Below are 20,226 nucleotides of genomic sequence, written 5' to 3'. Positions count from 1 at the left end.
AGGGCCACACCTCGTTGCCAGGGAGGCGGGCAACGTAAACTTCCGGGTAGTCCTATTCCCAGTGGGGACCTAGGAGGTCCTCTCCCGAAGAGGAAGGGAAGGAGAATGCGCACAGACCAGGGGGTGCGGGTGCTACTTGGCAGAATCTGCCCCATCAGGAGGGGTCTCTCCTCCATCTTTCTCTCTCGCTTTCCATCCTGCTGAGATGTCGCTTTGATCAAATGAAGCTTCCTCCGACCACTCCCAGGCAGACCTTCCACCCCCCACCCCCTCGCTACCTCCGCTCCTTCGCTGCTCTGTTTCTACCCCTGAGACAGCAGTTTCCAAACCGGCTCAGAACTCATCTGTCTGTTGCCTCGCTCTCCCTCTGCACCGTGAACAGCTTTGAGAACAGAGACCTCGCCTGATTCATCTCCGTGTTCCTATTCCTCTCACAGCGCTTGGCTTCTGGACGTGGTCAGCGGATTTATACGAGACAGAATGAATAATTCAAGGTGAGCCGAGGAACATCATTAAACAATACCACTGTAGGATTGCAAACAATAAAATGTTCATTCAGATGGACTTTGGATAATTACCACTCACATCCATACGGTGTTTCAGTGGTTACCAGGCAATTGCCTCCAAGTGGTGTTTCATTTGGATTCCCATCCTCCTATCAATCACACGGTGAGGCTGACAGAGCGTGTAATATTTCTGCCAATGTACAGCTCAAGGAACCAAGGGTTGGAAAGTTCGAGACAGGTCTGTACAAGCCACACATCCAGCAAGCGGTGGGCCTAGAGGAGGAGCCAGATTTTTGCATTCGTAACCCAGTGTCTTTTATCGCTGAGGGTCACTTTCTTGCCTAGGTCCATGGGACCCCACGGCCCAGAGAGTTTCAGTCACCTCGGCAAGGCCAAAAGGCTCCCAGAACAATGCTTCGCATTCGTCCGAGGCAGTATGGATAGCTGTGGACTTTCAATGGAAGCGCTCTGGCTTCAAGATCGTTAGCTTTGTGTCCGTAGGTCGGCTCTGTCATCTGACCCTGAATTCACTTTTCTCTAAAGTAAGAATAGGATTCTCAATTATTGCGAGGATGAAGTGGGATTGAGGGAAGTGCCTTGGCATGCATAGTGTATTCAATTAAGGACTGGCTATCCATCACATAATTACTGTTTTCCGAGAGCTGGAATCCAATTTTGATTCTCTTCAAAATAGTAATAATCTCTTGTATAGACAATTATAAGCCAGGCATTTTACATGCCCCATTATAACAGCCTTTCCACTGGTGTACTTGGAAGATAGATTGTGTGGTTCCTGCCACACCCACATTTCCTGAGGAAGGAATTGATCCTTAGTCGTTCCTCGAGCAAGAGGGACTGAATTCGGAACGCTGTTACCCTTTTCCTGACTAAGTGGAGATGATATCTAATCAGACTCTCCTTCTCAGGAGGTTACCCTGCAAAGTTCAGGGAGAACGAGCAGTTGGTCATGGGGGAAAGGGAAGATGTGACACAGGGGCAGGTAGAGGCCACTGTAGCTGAGATACGCTATTGTGTCCCTGGAGTGAAGAGTCACGTGCTCTTGCTCTGGGGGTGACCACAGCCACGTGGACCCTAGGGACCCTAGGGAATTAGGATGACAGAGCTTCCGTGGATTCTGAATGGTCTCCCCATTCTGGTCTTAAAGAAACCCCGGGATCCACAGTTATTCTCAGTCTCCTCCAGAAAGCTGCCTTCCTCCACCCCAGTTTTCTAAGCTTCCCTTTATCTGAAGCAAACTGAGGACATCTTTAGTTATTTTTTTTTTAACGTTTATTTGTTTTTGAGACAGAGACAGAGCATGAATGGGGGAGGGTCAGAGAGAGAGGGAGACGCAGAATTCGAAACAGGCTCCAGGCTCTGAGCTGGCAGCACAGAGCCCGACGCGGGGCTTGAACCCACGAACTGCGAGATCATGACCGGAGCCGAAGTTGGACGCTTAATCGACTGAGCCACCCAGGCGCCCCATCTTAGTTATTTTTTAATGAAGACACAAACACAGCCATTATGATTCTTTAAAGATCAGGGAAAATGCGATTCAGAGAGATTGGCTGTTGTCCTAGGGCCGTAAAGCCAGCTAGGGGCTGAGCTGGGATTCAGTCCAAGGCTCTTCTGGGATCATGATCTATTCTCTGCAAACTGCACCATAAAACTTCCACTTGTGCAGTATCCCTGGATCATACATGGCCTGTGTTTTCCTTCTTGGTGAATTTTTAAAAGGATAGCACTCATTTTCCCACTGATCAGAAGGGATATGAGATGAGATATGTGTGGGATAGACTTTAACATAAGAAAAGTGCAGGGGGGCGCCTGGCTGGCTCAGTCGGTGGAGCGTCCGACTTCGGCTCAGGTCATGATCTCGCGGTCCGTGAGTTCGAGCCCCGCGTCGGGCTCTGTGCTGACGGCTCGGAGCCTGGAGCCTGCTTCGGATTCTGTGTCTCCCTCTCTCTCTTCCCCTCCCCCACTCACGCTCTGTCTCTCTCTCTCTCTCTCTCTCTCTCTCTCTCTCTCAAAAATAAATAAACATTAAAAAAAAAAGTGCAGGAATGTGTCCCATGTACTTTGAGGGTGCACTTGCCCCTTCAAATACAGAAGCTGAGAAAGCATCATCAGCTGTAGTACACCTTATTTGAAGAAACTTCCGGAATTCATGGAGCATAAAGGTGCTTTGACAGGGGTGTGGGGACGGACTCCTGCAGAAATGGTGGATAAGTAGATGGTTGTACATAAAATCTCTTCGGTCAGGACAGCATGTAGTCCATTTTTAGAGAATTCACGTCTTAAAGAAATGGATTAACAATTTGATGGGAAGAATGTTCACGTACAACTAAGATAAAAATGATGGAAAATCAGACTATATTCAGAAAGCAATTTTATCAGTAAAAGCACAGCATCACTGGGGGTAAATAGATAGGTCTTTTCACATTGGCTGGGAGTGGTGGGGGTGGGGAGCCATTTCCACTGTGGTTGAGAGAGAAGGTTTGGAATCGGGCTGCCTAGGGTTGGGTCTCAGCTTTGCCTCTTAATTGTATGACTTAGGAAAACGATTTAACATCTCTAAACCTCATTTCTCTCGTAAGTGAAGTGTGAACAATCACGGTAAGTACCATATAGGGGATGAAAAAAAGTGCTTAGCTCGGTGCCTCATACAAAGTGCTGTATAGATCACTAGTGAAGCTGTTTTATCTTTGCATTTTTATCATTTCTTCATGAACGCTATTCTCAGAAAATTATACCAAAACAAGCCTTCCTGGAGACCATGGTGGCTGTGTCTTCCTTTTATTTTTCTTTCTTTTTTTTTTCTTACATTTTATTTATTTTTGAGAGAGAGAGAGAGAGAGAGAGAGAGAGAGAGAGCGCACAAGTCAGGGAGGGGCAGAGAGAGGGAGACACAGAATCCGAAACAGGCTCCAGGCTCTGAGCTGTCAGCACAGAGCCCCATGCGGGGCTCAAACTCCCAAACTGTGAGGTTGTGACCTGAGCCGAAGTCCGACGCTTACCCGACTGAGCCACCCAGGCGCCCCATGGCTGTGTCTTCTTTATGGTCCCTTCCCATTCTCCCTCTCTCTCCCTCTTACCTTCCCTCTGTCTCTCTCTCTCTCTCCCCCTCCCTTCCTTTCTCTGTCTTTGTCTCTCTGTCTCTCTCTCTCTGTCTCTTCCCCTCCCTCCCTCCATTCTCTTCAGTCTTTTTCTTCTCCTTGCCTCTACCTTCTATTCAACTGGCTCAAATTTCCAGGGAGTCGTTCATGTCTGAGTGTGAAAAATGGTCCTTGGTCAGCAAGGCTCTGCTGTAGTCTCTCATTTCACTCTTCCTAAAGTAGCTTAAGGCTTCCACCACCCGGAAATAAGAATTTAAGATTGTCTCGAGAGTTGAACTGGGAAATCGATACGTAATTAACAAGAGAACACATTCAAAGCCATTTTACAGGGACAGATTGTCAATCAGACCAAAAGATCTTGACTCTTAACAATTGAAAGCATGAAGGTAGCATCACAGACACCCTGAAATTGTGTGACCTTTAACCGGTGCCTCCATTTCCCCTCCCCCAGGCCCCAGTAAACACGCTTCTAGTTGGTTTCTATGAGTCTGGCTATTAAAGCAAGTGGGAGAGAGCAAAAGAAACATAATTGTTCCCTTACTCGAGGCAAACAAAAGGGAGGGGCGCCTGGGTGGCTCCGTCTGTTGAGCGAGAGACGCTTGATTTCGGCTCTCAGGTCAGGATCTCAAGGCTCTTGAGTTCCAGTCCCGTGTGGGGCTCTGTGCTGACAGTGAGGAGCCTGCTTGGGATTCTCTCTCTCCCTCTCTCTCTTCCCCTTACCTGCTTGTGCGGTCTCACGTTCTCTCCAAATAAATAAATAAACTTTAAAAAAAAGAAGAGGGACAATGAAGGAAGAAGCTGCAGGCGTTTCCGGTCCAAACCCTGATCGGAAGAGAGGGAGGGCTCGGTCCTGGGATTCTTTCTGCTTATACAAGGATCTGAGGGTATCCTCGTTGCAAAGAGGGATGCACGAGGGTCTTATTTAACGCCATTAACCGTTCAGGCATATGAAAAATGACTTGATACGGTTTTTTGGTCCTCAGGCAATGTTATTTGACTTTGCATGTGGCTTGCTTATGGAAGGACAGTGCTTCACCTCCCAAGTGTGTATCATTTCCGTAGTAGGTAAGTGAATGCATATGTGTGCTGGTTTTAGAGTGTGTGAGGAAGAGCATGTTCCACTGGGAGGGAAGGTGGGAGGGGCGTGTCCCTCCACGCTTGGTTCAGGGGCTTGCATATCCCAGGTATAGGAGACCCAGAGTTACGTGGTAGTCAATGGTTCAACACCTGTACCAAATTCAGAGAACCGTAGCTACCCCACACAGTGTTGTTCCTCAGATAGGGCCTCAGCTAAGCATCCAACACACACACACACACACACACACACACACACACACACACACACACATATATATGTATATACACACATATACATGTATTTTTTTTTTCAGAGTCAAGACAAATAAATTGAATAGGATATAGGTCACCACTTTTTCTGGCTCTTTCTTTGGAGGATGGTACCATTTGCTGCACTTCCCCTAGGAACGCAGTATTGCTTTTGAGGCACGGTCTTGGCATGGAAAGGGAGCAGTTTCAGGATCTTCCATTTGGATATTTATACCATAATGGGTCAGAAGACCAGTAGGAGGGTTTTGCCAGCTGCCAAATATGTATAACCCAGTTGTATATTTGGGACTCAGGGCAATGACAACCTGGATCCATTTGGCCAAATTTCACTGAACACCTGAATCGCCATAAATCTTGACGTTACCCTGTGAAGCATGTGGATGTTTGGGCCTGGTATCAGTGTCTGGACAGATATTTTGTCCAATAGTTATGGATATTCTTTCCTCAAAGCATGGCTACTTTGGCAAATGGCTGCAGGTTCCCTCAGAGAGAGGGTTGGGGAATAGTTACTTAATATATATGTGGTAGTGAAAGGGCGGGCCTACACGGGCCAACTCCATCTTGTTCTGTGTCCTTCACCTAGACCACGCCTCCTCCCCTTGAGTAACCTCCCGCTTACCCGTTCAAACTTCCTGATCAAAACACGCCCAGCGACCTGCGTAACAGGACTCCGACCCTTCCCCAGCCAATCGGCTAAGGCCACAGCCATTACCTCACCAATTGCCCCTAGACCCCTATAAAACCTTTGTGCTTTTGAAACTCGCTCTCTCTCCCCGGTATCTCACCACTGTGTCGGTGCAGGTAGGGGATTGAGCTTGAGCTAGCTCGAATAAAGGCTCTTTTGCTTTTGCATCGGACTCGGCTCCCTGGCAGTCTTTGGGGATCACGAATTCTGGGCATAACAGTAGAGTTGTAGAGTCCTTTCTCCATGAGACTCCGCTTCCCTCTTGCATCAGTGGGCTCTGTGCCTTGAGTTAATCTAGATTGAGAAACTGGCTGAGGTGGGCAATTTTTCATATCAGGAGCTGTTGTTAGCTTTTGGGTCTCCATCTCTTGATTTTTCTGCTGATATATATATATAATATCATGCATAACATATACATGTACATGTGTAACATATACATGATATATATATAATTTGACAACACATGATATTATATATATTTTTTTATATTTATATATAAATTTATATGTATAAATTGATAACATGCTAGTCAGCACTCCATCTATCCACCTTGTAGGAAAAGTGTGAGTCTTGCAAGTCAGGTACTCTGAAGGCCACTCAGCCTTGCTACTTGGCCTACAAGCATTAAGTACTGCCTCTTGGCCTCTTCCTTTCTGGGCTTCCATCATCCCCACTGATGTTAGGGAGCTCAGTTCCACAGCCACAGCCCCAGCGGGCAGCCGTGACCTCCAGCAGACAGCCACTGCCTGGTTTCCCGTCAGTGCATTGCTTACCTCCCTAACGAAGGAAGTGCACTTGGTTCTCCTGAGGAACAGTCAGATGTGGGCTTGCAGGCTTCATATAATAATTCCATTCTAGCGAGCCTCCCTTCCTGAGCCTTTTCATTGTGTCTTCAATACTGTGGCAAGGATGTTCCGGTTTCTCCACATCATTTACTAGAGTTTATCGTTTAAGTCCACGCTTTAAGATGCTCCCCTGTCCAACTGTTAGGACTCATTTCTAGCATCTTTCTGAAACATTAAAAATTTTGAGAAAAGCGTGATGGCCCCGGGCCAATACTTTTTTTCTGTTGTGTCTTCTATTTTTCCCACAAGGTAGGTACAGCTGCCACGACGTTCACTGTGTTCCTTGGGATGTTGTGGATATACTTTGGAGAGTTATTGCAATTCTTTCGGCGTGTAGGGAATGTATTCCAAGAGTAGGGCTCACGGTTGTTGTTGGCTTTGAGGATCTCAGCAACGCTGATGCTATTGTCTGGGGCACAGGACTCCCTATTGGGGGAAGAAAAGAGGGACTCTGAACAGGTACATGAAGTTTCTGTCTGGTATATTTGATAGAGTCTATGTTTTTTCCCAATACAAGGCAAGCATCATTTAGGTTACCAAAACCAGAGAGTATATCCTTAAATTCAACAAAGGTAGAAGACGAAAGTTAAACCCAACAACAATTTATTTTTATTGCCATTTCATGCTTTTGCATGGTCAAAATATAACATCTATAAGGATTTTGAGGCAACTTGGTCCAAACCTCCTTCAAATCACACAACTGTCATTGCTCTAGAATATTCTGTGTCATTGATACAGACCTATAGGTATCTTCTGGGTTGCCATTTTTCCAAAGAGATCTTTCTTCCATGACCAGGGGCAGGTCCAGGTTTTGTGGATGTTGAAACTTATACAAAACTAGAACCACTCTTGGTATTAGCCAGGGTTCTCCAGAGAAACAGAACCAATAGGAATCCTATTGGTTCTTACAAGTACACACACACACACACACACACACACACACTTATTTATTTGTTTTAGGAATTGCTCATGCAACACGAAGACTGCGAAGTGCCACAGTCTGCCACATTCATAGAGAACCAGGGAAGCTGGTGGCATAGTTCAGTCTGGGTCTGAGAACCTAGGAGCACCAACGTCTGTCTGAGGACAGAAGATGGATGTCCCAGCTCAAGCAAACAAAGGAAATTCACCTTCCTCCACTCCTTCCATTTTGGCCTCAACAGGTTGGATGATGCCCACCCGCCCTGGTGAGCATGGTCTATATTACTCTGTCTGCCCAGTGAAATGCTAATGTCTTCCAGAAACACCTTCACAGACACACCCAGAAACGATGTTTTACCAGCTCCTGGGCGTCCTGTAGGCCTGTCAACTGTCACCTTCTTTAAGGAAAGGAAAACTAAATTATCAATATAAAATTAGGTATAGGGCCTTGGAAGGAGCCTTTCAGGTGAGGAATCCTAAAGCTTCAACTTCATCAGCTCCGTGGTTATCCACTTCTGGCCCCATCATTATGGAAGAGGGCACCTCTCAGATTCTCAGGACAGTACCTACGTCTATGAATTCCGTGTATGTGGTTGATGGTACATTAAAATTTGGAGCAATTCCATCACTATAGGCTGAGTAAGTGTTCTTGCTTACCTTCATAATATTTAATCCTGGACTATAATAATATTGCCAGGAGACTGCTTTTCAGTGAAGGGAATTTGTAACCCAACAGACAAGGGTTTGGAGACAGTTTCCTGGACACTGACATGATTCATCTCAGAATCCAGGATGTTGGATTATTGTTCAAATGGAAACTTGTTTATAGATTCATGTCTTAATATTTCCCGACTCCTCCAACCCTTGTTTAGAGGGTTGGGATTCTTTATTGTAGATTCAGCCCCTGTGGGTCTACAGCTTCTATCACAGTTTTCTATGGCTTGGGCAACTTGTGATGGTTTTAAGTACAAGAGGCACTTTGCGAAGACCTTATTTTCTAACAGTCATTATCCTGACCACCATTCTTGTGTGTTCTTCTCTTCCAACCTCTGACTGGCAACCACGTGATGTAACCTGCTTAATGAAAATCGTCATGTACTTGGCATCACTGGGGCTGCTGCACGGACCGTGTCCTTCATGATGGCAGCCTTCAGGCTTTGAGAGAACGTGATGCAGACTCCTTGCTCTGCACGCCCGCGTCACTCGCCAGCCCCGTGAATCAGTTCCTCTGTCTCACGTGGCTGAGGTTGTTGAGTGGCTCTTCTAGGCTGCGCACGCTCAAGTGGGAGCTGCAGGCACGTCCATCGCTCCGTTTCCTCCGTGGCGGTCCGGGATGGAGAAGGCACCAGGCTCAAGTCCCCATCATCTTCATTGTTACTTCCATGTCCATGCTGTGGTGATGGACGCTTCTGTTGTGGGGCTCAGTTGCCTGGGTCTTTCTTGATCTTCCTAGATCCAATCTTACTACTCGCTTACCAGGTGGTATCATAAAAAGTTTTCAGACAACAGCCAGGAGTCATGTCCTCAAAGTGATCATCAAATGATTTGTTGACCGAAATGTTAGGGACTGTGGTTGTGTCATAACAGTTTCAGGCAGTGATGCCTATGTCACGCCTACGGTCTGGATCTCAGATATAGTAAGACTGCTGCGTTCATGTGATAAAGTATGGGCCGGGTTTTCTTTCATGTATATATTTTTTAAATTTAAACTTTAGTTGGTTAGCATACAGCGCAGTATTGGCTTCAGGAGTAGAATTCAGTGATTCGTCACTTGCATACAACACTCAGTGCTCATCACAAGCACCCTCCTTAATCCCCATCACCCATCTAGCCCACCTCCCACCCACCTCCCTCCATCAACCCTCAGTTTGTTCTCTATCATTAAGAGTCTCTTGTGGTTGTTTCCCTCTGTCCTCTTCCCCCACCCCCTTCCCACATGTTCATCTGTTCTGTTTCTTAAATTCCACATAGGAGTGAAATCATATGGTATTCGTCTTCCTCTGGCTGACATACTTCGCTTAGCCTAACACCTTCTGGCTCCATCCACATCATCGCAAATGGCAAGATTTCCTTTTCTTTTTTTTTTTTGATAGGTGAGTGATATTCCATTGTCTATGCGTATTCTCTTTTCATTACTCTGAAACATCTGTTTAAAAAAACTTCTGGAAGACATCAGCAGTGGGTGCTCCGGGTATCTGGAGTAGAGGGGAGAGTTTTTGGCAGGTGAGCTCAGGGAAGACTTTCCCAGTGGGCTCAGTGATACTGTGCTACCTGGACCTTTGGCCTTTGGTCATTTGCTAGTTAAGTTAAAGCCCAGAGATCCCCAACCCGTCATACCAAAATGGTACGAGCCTGTTTCTCTGAAACCCAGTGTTCTCATTTCTGCTCATAAGTGCACAAATCCCAGTGTGGCAAAGGCAAACATATTACTGGGTTCCTCTTTTCCTTGCGTGTGTAGTCGACACACAATGTTGTGTTCATTTCAGGTGTATCTATTACCGTGTTCTGATTATGATGGAGTTAATGTAGGAGGTGGAAAATGGCGGCGTTATTGTTTTGATGACAGTCCTGAGGGGGAGCCAGAAGATATAATACTGCATATACTTTGACTTGTGTGCAATTTTAGATGCCTTAATACGTCTCTAATATTTTTATCCAAATGACATTTTCACTGGGAGTCATTTGACTCTGTGTTGAGAGAGCGGGAAAGGAGGGAGAGACACTTGTGCCCTGTGAGATGTGAGACGTTGCCTTCTGTCGGACTCAGTGGGAACCTGGATCCCAGTGGAGCCCCATGTCCTTGGATTCACCCCCTTTGAGCTGCTCGCTAACTGCAGAGACCTCGAGAAAGTGCCTTCACCCCGCAACCTTTGGTCTCCCACACCGGGAAGCTGGTTCTTACGCAGGTTATTGTTAGGTTGGTCCTCTCTGCTCTTTTTAGGTAAAAAATAAATAACGGAAGGTAGATCTGTTTGTTTGCTGCATTACTTCAGGATTTAAGGAAAAGAAAACTTGCCATTTGACTTATTGATGTCTTGAGACATACCCAAAGAGCCGTATTCAACCCTGAAAGTCTACACAAAGGTTTATTTGTTCAGGAGACATTCCCGCCCCCCCCCCCCCCACTCTAAACCCTCCTGAGACAGCTCGCTGTTGTTGGCATTCCCGTTTCCTGGGTCCTTAGTGATATTGAGGCTGGTTTTGGTGCATTCCAGTCCTTTCTATTTCCCTGGGAGCCAGTTCTGCTCCATCTAGCAGACCTTCTTGATGGGGTTGTTTTAAATGAGGGGGCGGGGCTCTGTTCAGAAAACAGGAGGAGGGGGTGGGGGGGCTGTGTGGAGGAGGAGAGAGGGGATCTGAGGAGGTTTAATTCCCAGCCTTTCCTTTGGGCCCTGGCCACTCACTTCCTTCTTCCAGGGCTGTGTTGCTTTCCTGCAGGGCTGAGTCTCCGTGCTCCCAGGATGAGTTATCTGAACCAGCGCTCGTCCCAGCTCATCCTGCCTGCAGCTTCCCCAGCCTGAAGTACAGAGCGTCCTCTGCCTGCAGCGCAGCCCCCTCTTGGCCTCTGAAGACAAGATGTAGCCCATGATGGCAGCTTCGTCTCACTTTGCTTGGGATCTGGGAGGCCCATTACATGCCTGCTGAGCCACTGAGCCACGATCTCCGCTAATCTTCACGCGACTTCTGTGTGAGCCTCGCTTCAACACCGGCTTTCACAGACATGGCGTCTGACACTCAGAGAGATCAAGCAGCTTACCTGGGGTCCCAAGTATAAGGACTAGGACTTGAACTCAGTCTTGGCCTTTCCCGAAGCCTGTCTCTTTGTGCTAAGCCAGAGGGACTAGACTTACCTTCGCCACGCGGCCAACAGGGAGGGTTGGGCAGAGCTCATCCCTTCTTTCCAATGTCCCCGCGAGACAGAAACTTCTCTCAACACTTCTGCCTTCTCAGGAAAGTGCTGGCACAGGGCATTTTTCACTCCTCTCAACTCTCCTTATGGGCATGAGATCTTACGGAGGGTGAAAAACTTGGGGGTGGCTTGGCGATCGGGTCTATAAAGTATTTGTTTCAGGGGGCGGAGAGTTGAACGAAGGGGAAGCTGCCAGTGAATTTCTGGGGCAGATTTATACATGGGGGTCTTGGCCAGGTGCCAGTCCTTAACGATGTAAACGCTCCTGTCCATTTTGCATGCGGAAACTGCGTCAGGCAAATTGCCGAGAACCTAAAGCTCCAGAGCAAATAAACCGAGAGTTTTCTCTTTGGCTGGGAAGGGGACGGACAAGAATGTGCACGTGAGAAGGCAGCATTACTCTTAACAGGTGCCTGCTCTTTCCCAAGTGACTGTAATTTCCCTGTGTCTTAATTCCCTAGCCGCAAAATAGACACAATTATTCTTTACGAATTGCACCAGGCTTTGGCCAAGACAGGTGGGGAATATATATGAGAAAGGGTCTTATATCCTTAGGAAGAAAGGCGGCTTGTACTCCAAGGCATTTATGTTATTAATTTTATTCAAAAATTAAAAATGGATTAGGGAGACCACAAAGGCATTTATTGCTCTAAGCTGTCAGAAAGTTCCAGCTGAATGGACTCATCCAAGGTTTTCTTCAAATGAACAGGATTAAGCTATTATTTTTGTCAGTCTGGATGGTTTCTTCAACCCTGCACAATTCTTAAAACCTCATTGTGATTCATTTCAACTCTCAAAACTTGGGCTGAACACGTTTGAGTAGCTAGGCAGACTGGTTTATAAAGCACGCAGAAAATAGGGGTGGAGGCTAATTTGGTTGGGATTTGAGGTTTGTGACAGGAGAGTCAAGGGTTTGCCTCCTTTCGGAAACAAACTCCTCCTCAAAGAATAAGAAAATCATCATCTGAAGGCTTGTGTGTTTTCAACATATATTAATAGAACTTTAGGTATATTTTTCTTGTTCATTTTCAATGTGGCTTATGGAAAAGAGCAGAGACAGTCAGTCGGGAGCTTGTCGGCTTTTTAGGGACCAGCTATTTCCACTTCCCTAGATGGCTTTACTCAAGTTCAGGTTCTGCATTGGAGTCATTAGCACCACCTCCATTAGGTTTTCATGGAATGCAGCAGAAACTCTTACGTGCCTTCCTAATATATCCCCCCTCACACCCCAGGGGGAAGAAACTTGCTTATTTTTTTAGGAAAAGCAAGTGCCCAGCTAAATACTCACATTTTCACAGCGTCCCCATACTGGAGTTGGCAAGGAGGACCTAAGTGGAGTTGTACTTTGGGTCTCTGGAGTAGTTTTTGGTTTCCTGAAAAAAACAGGGCAGAAAGGACTGGTGTCTCTTCCCCACTTCCTTCTGCTTGGAATGTAGAAGTGTTGCTTGGAGCTGTGGCAGCCATCTTGTAAACGTGAGAACAAAGCTGAAGACGGCAGAGCAGAAAGATCGCACACTCCAGGCTCCAGATGGCACCGAGCAAACGAGTAGAAGCCAAACCTAAAATTTCCCGCCTAGGAAGTGGGCGGAAAATAAACCCTGTTTGTAGAAGCCACTCCTAGCTGGCTTATACATGTACCTGAATGTATTCCTGACTGATGAGGAAAGACACTTCCTAGCAGGAAGTTTGGCATGCTGAGTTACCCGGCGAGTGCTTTGAGCAAGGTCGGGTTAATTGTCCTTCTTTTTCATTAGCCTAACACACATTCAGCCTCCCTGTTGTGCTGGATACTTTGTAGAGCTCTCCAGAGCTTCTCACAAAATGAGACCGAGCCTTTGCCCTTGAGGTAGTCGGAATCTCAATGGGAAGACAAAGAACTATAATTCAAGGCCATGAATGAGTACTGTGTGGAAAATGTACAGCATGCTTTGGGACACGGGGTAGAACACCGAATGTCAAAAAATGCAAGACAAAGGGGAAAGACCCGTCTTCCATCTGGGGAGCACGGGGCCATCGGAAACCCTTCCCAGAGAGGTTGCTGTAGCTGCCTACGTCACGGCATTGAGTGGCCCGAGAATTTGAATCCGAGTCTCTGAAATAAACAGTAACGATAAACACGGCTAACACTTAAGGATCATTTCCTTGACGTCTGGCCCTCGACAAGGGCCAGCCACATTTAACAGCCTCAACAGCTCTCCGAGCTAAGAATGATTACCACTTTCCGTTTTACAGATGAAGACACTGAGACTCAGTGAGGCAAATGACTTGCCCCAAACCACATAAATGGTATAAAACTGAGGCTAGGATTGGAGCCACGTAGCTCTGGCTTTATACTCTGCGCATGGAACCGTCTTGAAACCTGTCCCGTTAAATACCGTGTCAGTATCGATGGAATTGGGTCCTCCGGTTCCCAAGTGGTACTTACGATCTCATTTTGATATCATGACTCTTTGTAAAGGGCTGCTTTCTGGAAGCCCCACCTGCACAAGGTATATTAAGCGGAGACTAATAATACATTTTCACTTCAACTTGTTCTGTTCTGGCCTGTTTGTTTTTATGTCTCCAAGTTACTGGTCACCCTCAGGGATAGCTGGAATCCTAGGGAGGCTAGGGCGGGGAGCAAATTTGGAGGAGGATGCGAAGGCGTCCAGAGGCTTGCTGTTGGGTGGTTTGGGAGGCGGTTTGAATCAGAGAAGACTTCAAGGAAGAGACGGCATTTGAGCTTTGTGTAATTGGATTGGTTCATATTAGTACTTCCTCTAGCCCGGCATCCAATCTAGCGTGGTGACTTGAGGCCTGGCTTTGAGAAGCTATTTCAGGGATCATGGATTCCCGTGGGAGACGCTGGTTGACCTGAAGAATGAATCCTATCGGACGTCCCTTGGGAGACTGGACAGGTGTCAAGGGGGGCCGAGGACGCAGCGTTCTTGGACTGCCATCGAAAGCGTGCAGCCTCTTCATCTACAGGGCTTTTTGCACAATGAGCTTGGGCTCCACGTGTACCCACAGGTAGCACGTTGTCCGTAAGACGCTGCACGTGCCGAGATGCGGTATTCACCGAGGCTTACCGCGACGCACATGAATTAGACAGGGGTGGTCCTGTGTATGGTATGGCTGAGGAAACGGAGGCTCAAAGCGGTAAACGACTTGCCCCTGGTCTCCCAGTGAAATGGACTGAGGTAGCGTGTGCGAGCTTCAAGTCCGTTGCCTGTTCCGGGACGCCATGATGCTTGCCTGTCCAGAGCACAGGAACCAGGACCCAGCCCCGTGTCTTGAGGCAGGGGTATATGGATTCCCTTCACCCGTCATCCCCCCCCCCCCCCCCCCCCCCGTCAAACTGGCATCTGTGAGAAAGGCAGCAGAGGTGAGGTTGGGGAGCCAGGTTTGGTGATTCACAAGGCCCGGGGAAGCTGGTGAGGGCGAGCAGAGAGTGGGGTCTGAGCGGTGAGAGAGCTTGCAAGGAAAGCCAGAGGGCACCAGCAGCCCCGGTGGTGAACTCGAGTCCCAGAGCAACGGCACCCTCGGTGGTGTGCAGGCTTTGGTGGCAGAGAGTTCTGGGCTCAAGTTCATTCCGCGTCCACCGGTGGAATGCCAGGCAAACTGTATGCAGTAGAGGCAACGTGGTGAGGGTCCTGGCCTGGGGGAGCTTGCCGTCTAGTGGGAGAGACAAACAAACAGGTGCCCACCGTCCCGTGTGAGAGGGAGGCATGCAGGCGGCTAACGTCGCTTGTGGGAGGGAAATTCACTCCCAAGCGGAAGGTTTAGGGACACCTGGGTGGCTCCATCAGTGAAGCGTCTGCCTCTTCCTTCCGACTCAGGTCATGATCTTGCAGTTTGCCGGACCCAGCCCCGTGCAGGGCTCCGTGCTGGGCTTGGAGCCTTCTTGAGATTCTCTCTCTCCCTCTCTCTGCCCCTCCCCTGCTCGTGCTCTCTCTCTCTCTCAAAATAAATAAAGACATATACAAATTTTGTAAAAAAGAAGTGGAAGGTTTAAAATCAGGATTTTATCTTGAGAGAGGCTACGCCTAGAGTGGGATCTCCTGGACAGGAGTTAGCCAGGAAAGGAGCAGGTGGCGAGGGAGGAAGACAGCATTTGCAGAGACCAGCCATACTCCCTTTCAGCACGGAAATTTCACCGACCCCCTTCCCCACGCGTTCCCCTGTCATTCCCCACACCCTGCTCCGCACATTTCTGTGGATTAGTGGACGTGGGCCCTCCACCCCCTGTAAAGTCACAGCCCTTTATCTGAGCATCCCTAGATTCGAGAAAGTTCTTTCCTTTTACTCCAGGGGACTTCGTATTGCTGAGACCACAGCAATATCTTCTGCCATTGTGCATTCTGCATTTGTATCAAAGTGACTGGTGAGGTAGGGCTTAAAATAATATTAATTCCCGTTTTTTAAAAATTCCAGAGAGTCTGTCCTTGGAGGTCTGTCTCCTACTTCTGGCAGTAGAAGCAGTGGCTTACTACAGAATGACTCTCCTGTGTTCTGGAAAGAATCTCTGGGTACGCCTCTCTCATTTACGATAATGACACGCAGTCGTCAAGTTCGATGGGACCCCTTGATGGCTTAGTCAAGCTACCCTTTTCAGTCCCCTGGGTCTGAAGCTCTAAGTTTCCGGGCATGAAGGGGCAGCTGAGTATTCTCCCCGGGGAAGAGCACTCAGTCTCTCTGAAGCCTGTCGCGTTGATAGCCAGCAAATCTTACTTCCTGGCTGGAGATCGTCTCCATCGGGTCCTGCCTAGACAGAAAGCGCCAAGGAGAAAGGGAGGTTGGTATAGTTACCTGTGGGTGCCACTGAAGACTGCAGCGATTGTCTCACGGGGGGACAGCTGGTCCTGGCACGATGTGTGGCTGGGGTTGGATGTCAGTGTTGTGCCGGCAAATGTTCAACAGCCGGCCCTTGTCAAAAGGTGTGCACATATCAACGTTTGTAAGTTTTAGATCATTTCTACTGACGTGAAAGACGTATAGCACACATTGTATCGGTAATAATAAAAACAGATAATCCTCTTTATTGTAAATCCCATGCAGCCAGTTAATTCTCAGAAAACGTTTTGGGTTGATTGTGTCCGAGCTCTTGACCCTGCAATTTATGGATGAGTGTCAGCTCTCCACGTGAGTAGGTACATATATTTTCCTTTATGTTCATGGGTACAATGAAAGTATAATGACTAAATAAATGATAAGAGTCTTCTTTACTGGTAGTAGTTTTTGAACCCTGGAAGAATAGTTCCTTAATTTGTTATTTGTAATTGGCAACAGATATGACCCACTTTTAATTTTAACTTACATAGTTATTTTCTTTATCACCTTCTTTTTTGGTAATGTTTATTTATTTTTGAGAGAAAGAGGGGGAGGAGGGGCAGAGAGAGAGACGGGGGGAAAGAAGATCCAAAGCAGGCTCCATGTTGACGACAGCACTGACCGCGAACTTGAACTCACTGACCGTGAGACCATGACCTGAGCTGAAGCCGTCCGCTCAACCGACGGAGCCACCCAGGCGCCCCTCTTCATCACCTTCTGAAGCCCAGACAGTCGACAATAGGACCTTCCACTTTCTGTGGTGTAAGCGCTCCCACCCTCGTCACCGATTCGGGCTACCGACGTGATGTCCCTGAATGCAGGGTTCCCCAAAGATGTCCAGGAGTCCATCAGTATGCATCCTTTACCATTCTACAGATGCGCAAATAACTCTAAGAGACGTATAGACAATACTAAACCGGAGTAAAATGATTAGAAAGTGGTGCTGCTTGAATATTTATTACCTTTGAGTATAATTGATGGAATTACACATTATCTAACTTAATGTTTAATAACGTCTATGGTTTCACAATAGGGTGGAACATTCCTGACTCTCCAACCACCAGTTCTCCCAAATCCATGTAGCTGGCTGCGGCACACCCTTGTGGGAAACCCCACCCGGTCAGATTGCCCTGGCGTGGTAGCTGCGATTTTTAGTTAGAGCCGAGCAGGAAAAGGCAGAACAAGGAGCCACAACTTTCAGAGCATCTGGGAGGTTTCGGGGGGGGGGGGGTGAACTATTTGTCCCAATCTGCACAGAAAGTACTACATCCTGAGAACCGCCTCGGTCCAAGGCAAACCACGTTACCTATCACCCTTTGTGGGGGATGCATCTTTTATGTGCTTTGGAAAAGCCCCTGGGTCGAGAACGCGCCGGTGTTGGAAGGGCAGGAGGCTAGGCCTGCCCGTGGTGGAGCGAGACAACCACAGCTAATTGTCGCCTGGTTGTGGGCAGAGCACTGCTGCTCTCCATGCATGCCCTCTGGGGGGGCACCACCCCACCAGCCAGGTCTTTCCCCTCTATGGGCAGGGATGGCTTCCCACTTGGGGATCATTTGTCTACACTAAGTCCAGTGCCGGCAACAGAAACAAAGGCCACAGAAATGTTGGTTCTCTTCGGGCATTTGGAAGTAGACTACTAGTTTGTATTTAATGAACAAGGCTTGAGATTCCTGAAGACGTCGGGGGTCAGAAGGTGCGCTCCTTTCCTTGGGGTGCCGTGACAAATTAACAAACATTGGGCGCTGAAGGAAGAGAAGAGAGTTGTTGCATGGTTGTGGAGACCAGAAGTCCAAAGTCAAGGTGTTAACAGGCTTGTTTCCTTCTGAGGGCTGGGAGGGAGGGATCTGTCCTAGGCCCATATCCAGCTTCCGGCAGCTCCTTGGCTTGTGGAAGCAAAATTCCGGTCTTCACATGCCGTACTGTGAGCACGTCTGTCCCCAAAGCTCCCCTTGATAAAAGGACACCGGTCGTACTGGGGTAGGGCTCACCCTGATGACCTCACTGTACTTAATGACCTCTGCCAAGCCCTATCTCCAAAGAGCGTCACTTTTGGGAGTCCTAGGGGTTATGAGTTCAACATACGAATTTTTAGGGTTCACAATTCGATCGACAACAAGAGGCATCCCCAGCAAACATACCCATTTCCTCCAATGTGGTCGTGAGAGTGGGTGAGTGACCCATTGGAAAATTACAGCTGAGATGTCATTTCTGCCACAAGCCCCCTCCTGACTCCCTCCACTGCCAACACTAGCCCCAGCCTCCTGCTGTGTGGCCCCACGCTCCCTGCACTGTCATTTGTCCTATTATACTAGCCTCTCTTGACACATCTGTACCCGTTGTCAGATGGTAACCTCTCTGAAGGCAGGACGTCTTGCTATTTACTGTAATCCTAAACACGGTCCTTGGAACAGAGTAGTTCTCAATGAATGCATGTTGAACACATTTTTTAAATTAAATTAAATTAGATTCGATTTGATTTGATTTAATAATTGTTTTTAATCCTTGTAATAGACCCTGTTGATGCCTTTCCCCTATTCCTTGAACACACAGCTCTTGCTGCTTCTTGCATGAGGGCTCTTTCTGGCTACCCGAGCAGGGCAGCCTGCAGCTGCCAAGGCATCGCATCCTATGGGTGCAGTCCTCGGCCAAAGGCTGATGGAACTAAGTGGGTAAACACCTCGGGTGGTCTAAGTCCGAGGCATGTGTATGTTGTATCACCGTTGACCCAGGGGGATTCAGTTTCAGTTGCCTAGAATGACAATTCATTGGACCATGCTCCTTTGGCTTACTTCCTTCTCATCCTTGCTATCTGCCATTTCCCTCCGCCGTGCGCAATACCTGAAAAATGCTCAAAAGATGTTATCAATATATTCCACAAAGTCCTCAAGAGAAGAGCCTCGGGGGGGTTACCCCAGGAGAGTTGGGGGCAATGCTCCTCCCCTGTTTCCCTGCTATTCAACACAAGCGGGTGCCTGTGTGGCTGACGTGCAACCGAGTATCAGGTTTCTGTATGGAAGTTAATCGGACAAAATATCCCACTACGGAGAAATTTGAACATCCCTCCATTTTTTTAAAGAGAAGTTGAGGCTCTAAGGAGAGGAAAGGCTGGTGTTACTCAGCTTTTTAAAGATCTTTTTTTAATGTTTATTTATTTTTGAGAGAGAGACAGAGAATGCGAGTGGGCTAGGGGCAGAGAGAGAGGGAGACGCGGAATCCGAAGCAGGCTCCAGGCTCCGAGCTGTCAGCACAGAGCCCGACGCGGGGCTCGAACCCACGAGCCGTGAGATCATGACCTGAGCTGAAGTCGGACGTTCAACCGACTGAACCACCCGGGGAACCCCACTGTTACTCAGCTTTTTAATGGCAGGGCCAGGAATAGAATTCAGCTGCGACTGGGAACTCCTTCAGGAAAGGAAAGTTCTTATTACGTGAATGGTGTATACATCTGTTGTTTTGTCCACCTAAAGTATGTCCCCCTTCCACTGGAAAAGCACCTTCACTTTCCTTAGGGAAGCTACCCTTCTTTTACAGAATTATGGGTGAATTCTGTCATGGGATTTCATCCCCGGGTACCAAGTGGGGCACCAGCATGAGCAGTAAGTGTACCTCAACACCCTTGCTCAGGTCATTGAGCATCTGACCCGTGTCAGTTCAGTTAGAGCTAATCTTGAATCCCTTGCAGGAGTCACACTCTACATGAACTACAAGTGTGAAGGCCTAGACTCCCTGGGAACTCCGAGGAAAATCTTCCCGCGATGGGACCCAAAGAGAGAAAGGCAGAGCAGAGAAAGGCAGCCAGCGGCACAGTTTGGTGACATTGCTTTGGCCCCCGGATCCAGCCGTGCCTGAAGCCAACTCTTGAGTTCTGTTACATGAATCAAAAAATTTATTTGTTTCCATTAATCTAACCTGAGTTGTGTTTCTCTTACTGTTGACTCCAGGAGACCTAATTAGTACATTATGCCTTCTTCCAACCCTTGAGGATTTGGTTGAGGAGCTTGGACTTGGAAACTCAGCGCTCAGTGATGCATTGCCGATCATTGGGTCTCCAGTGCCAAGTTCATGGCCTACCCTCTTGTTGGCCCTA

The 20,226-nt window shown here is 47.8% G+C and overlaps 1 long non-coding RNA gene across 1 annotated transcript; it reads left to right on the top strand.

The window, feature by feature from the left end:
- The first annotated feature begins 437 nt into the window (after window positions 1-437).
- On the top strand, window positions 438-19,956 carry LOC125156587 (uncharacterized). Its single transcript, XR_007148690.1, has 3 exons — window positions 438-494; window positions 4,606-4,687; window positions 19,822-19,956. It is a non-coding gene; the product is annotated as an uncharacterized LOC125156587 (long non-coding RNA).
- Window positions 19,957-20,226: the final 270 nt, after the last annotated feature.

This window comes from Prionailurus viverrinus, chromosome F2 (genome assembly GCF_022837055.1).
Source record: "Prionailurus viverrinus isolate Anna chromosome F2, UM_Priviv_1.0, whole genome shotgun sequence".
Taxonomy (NCBI): domain Eukaryota; kingdom Metazoa; phylum Chordata; class Mammalia; order Carnivora; family Felidae; genus Prionailurus; species Prionailurus viverrinus.
This window is presented reverse-complemented; position numbering and strand designations above follow the sequence as displayed.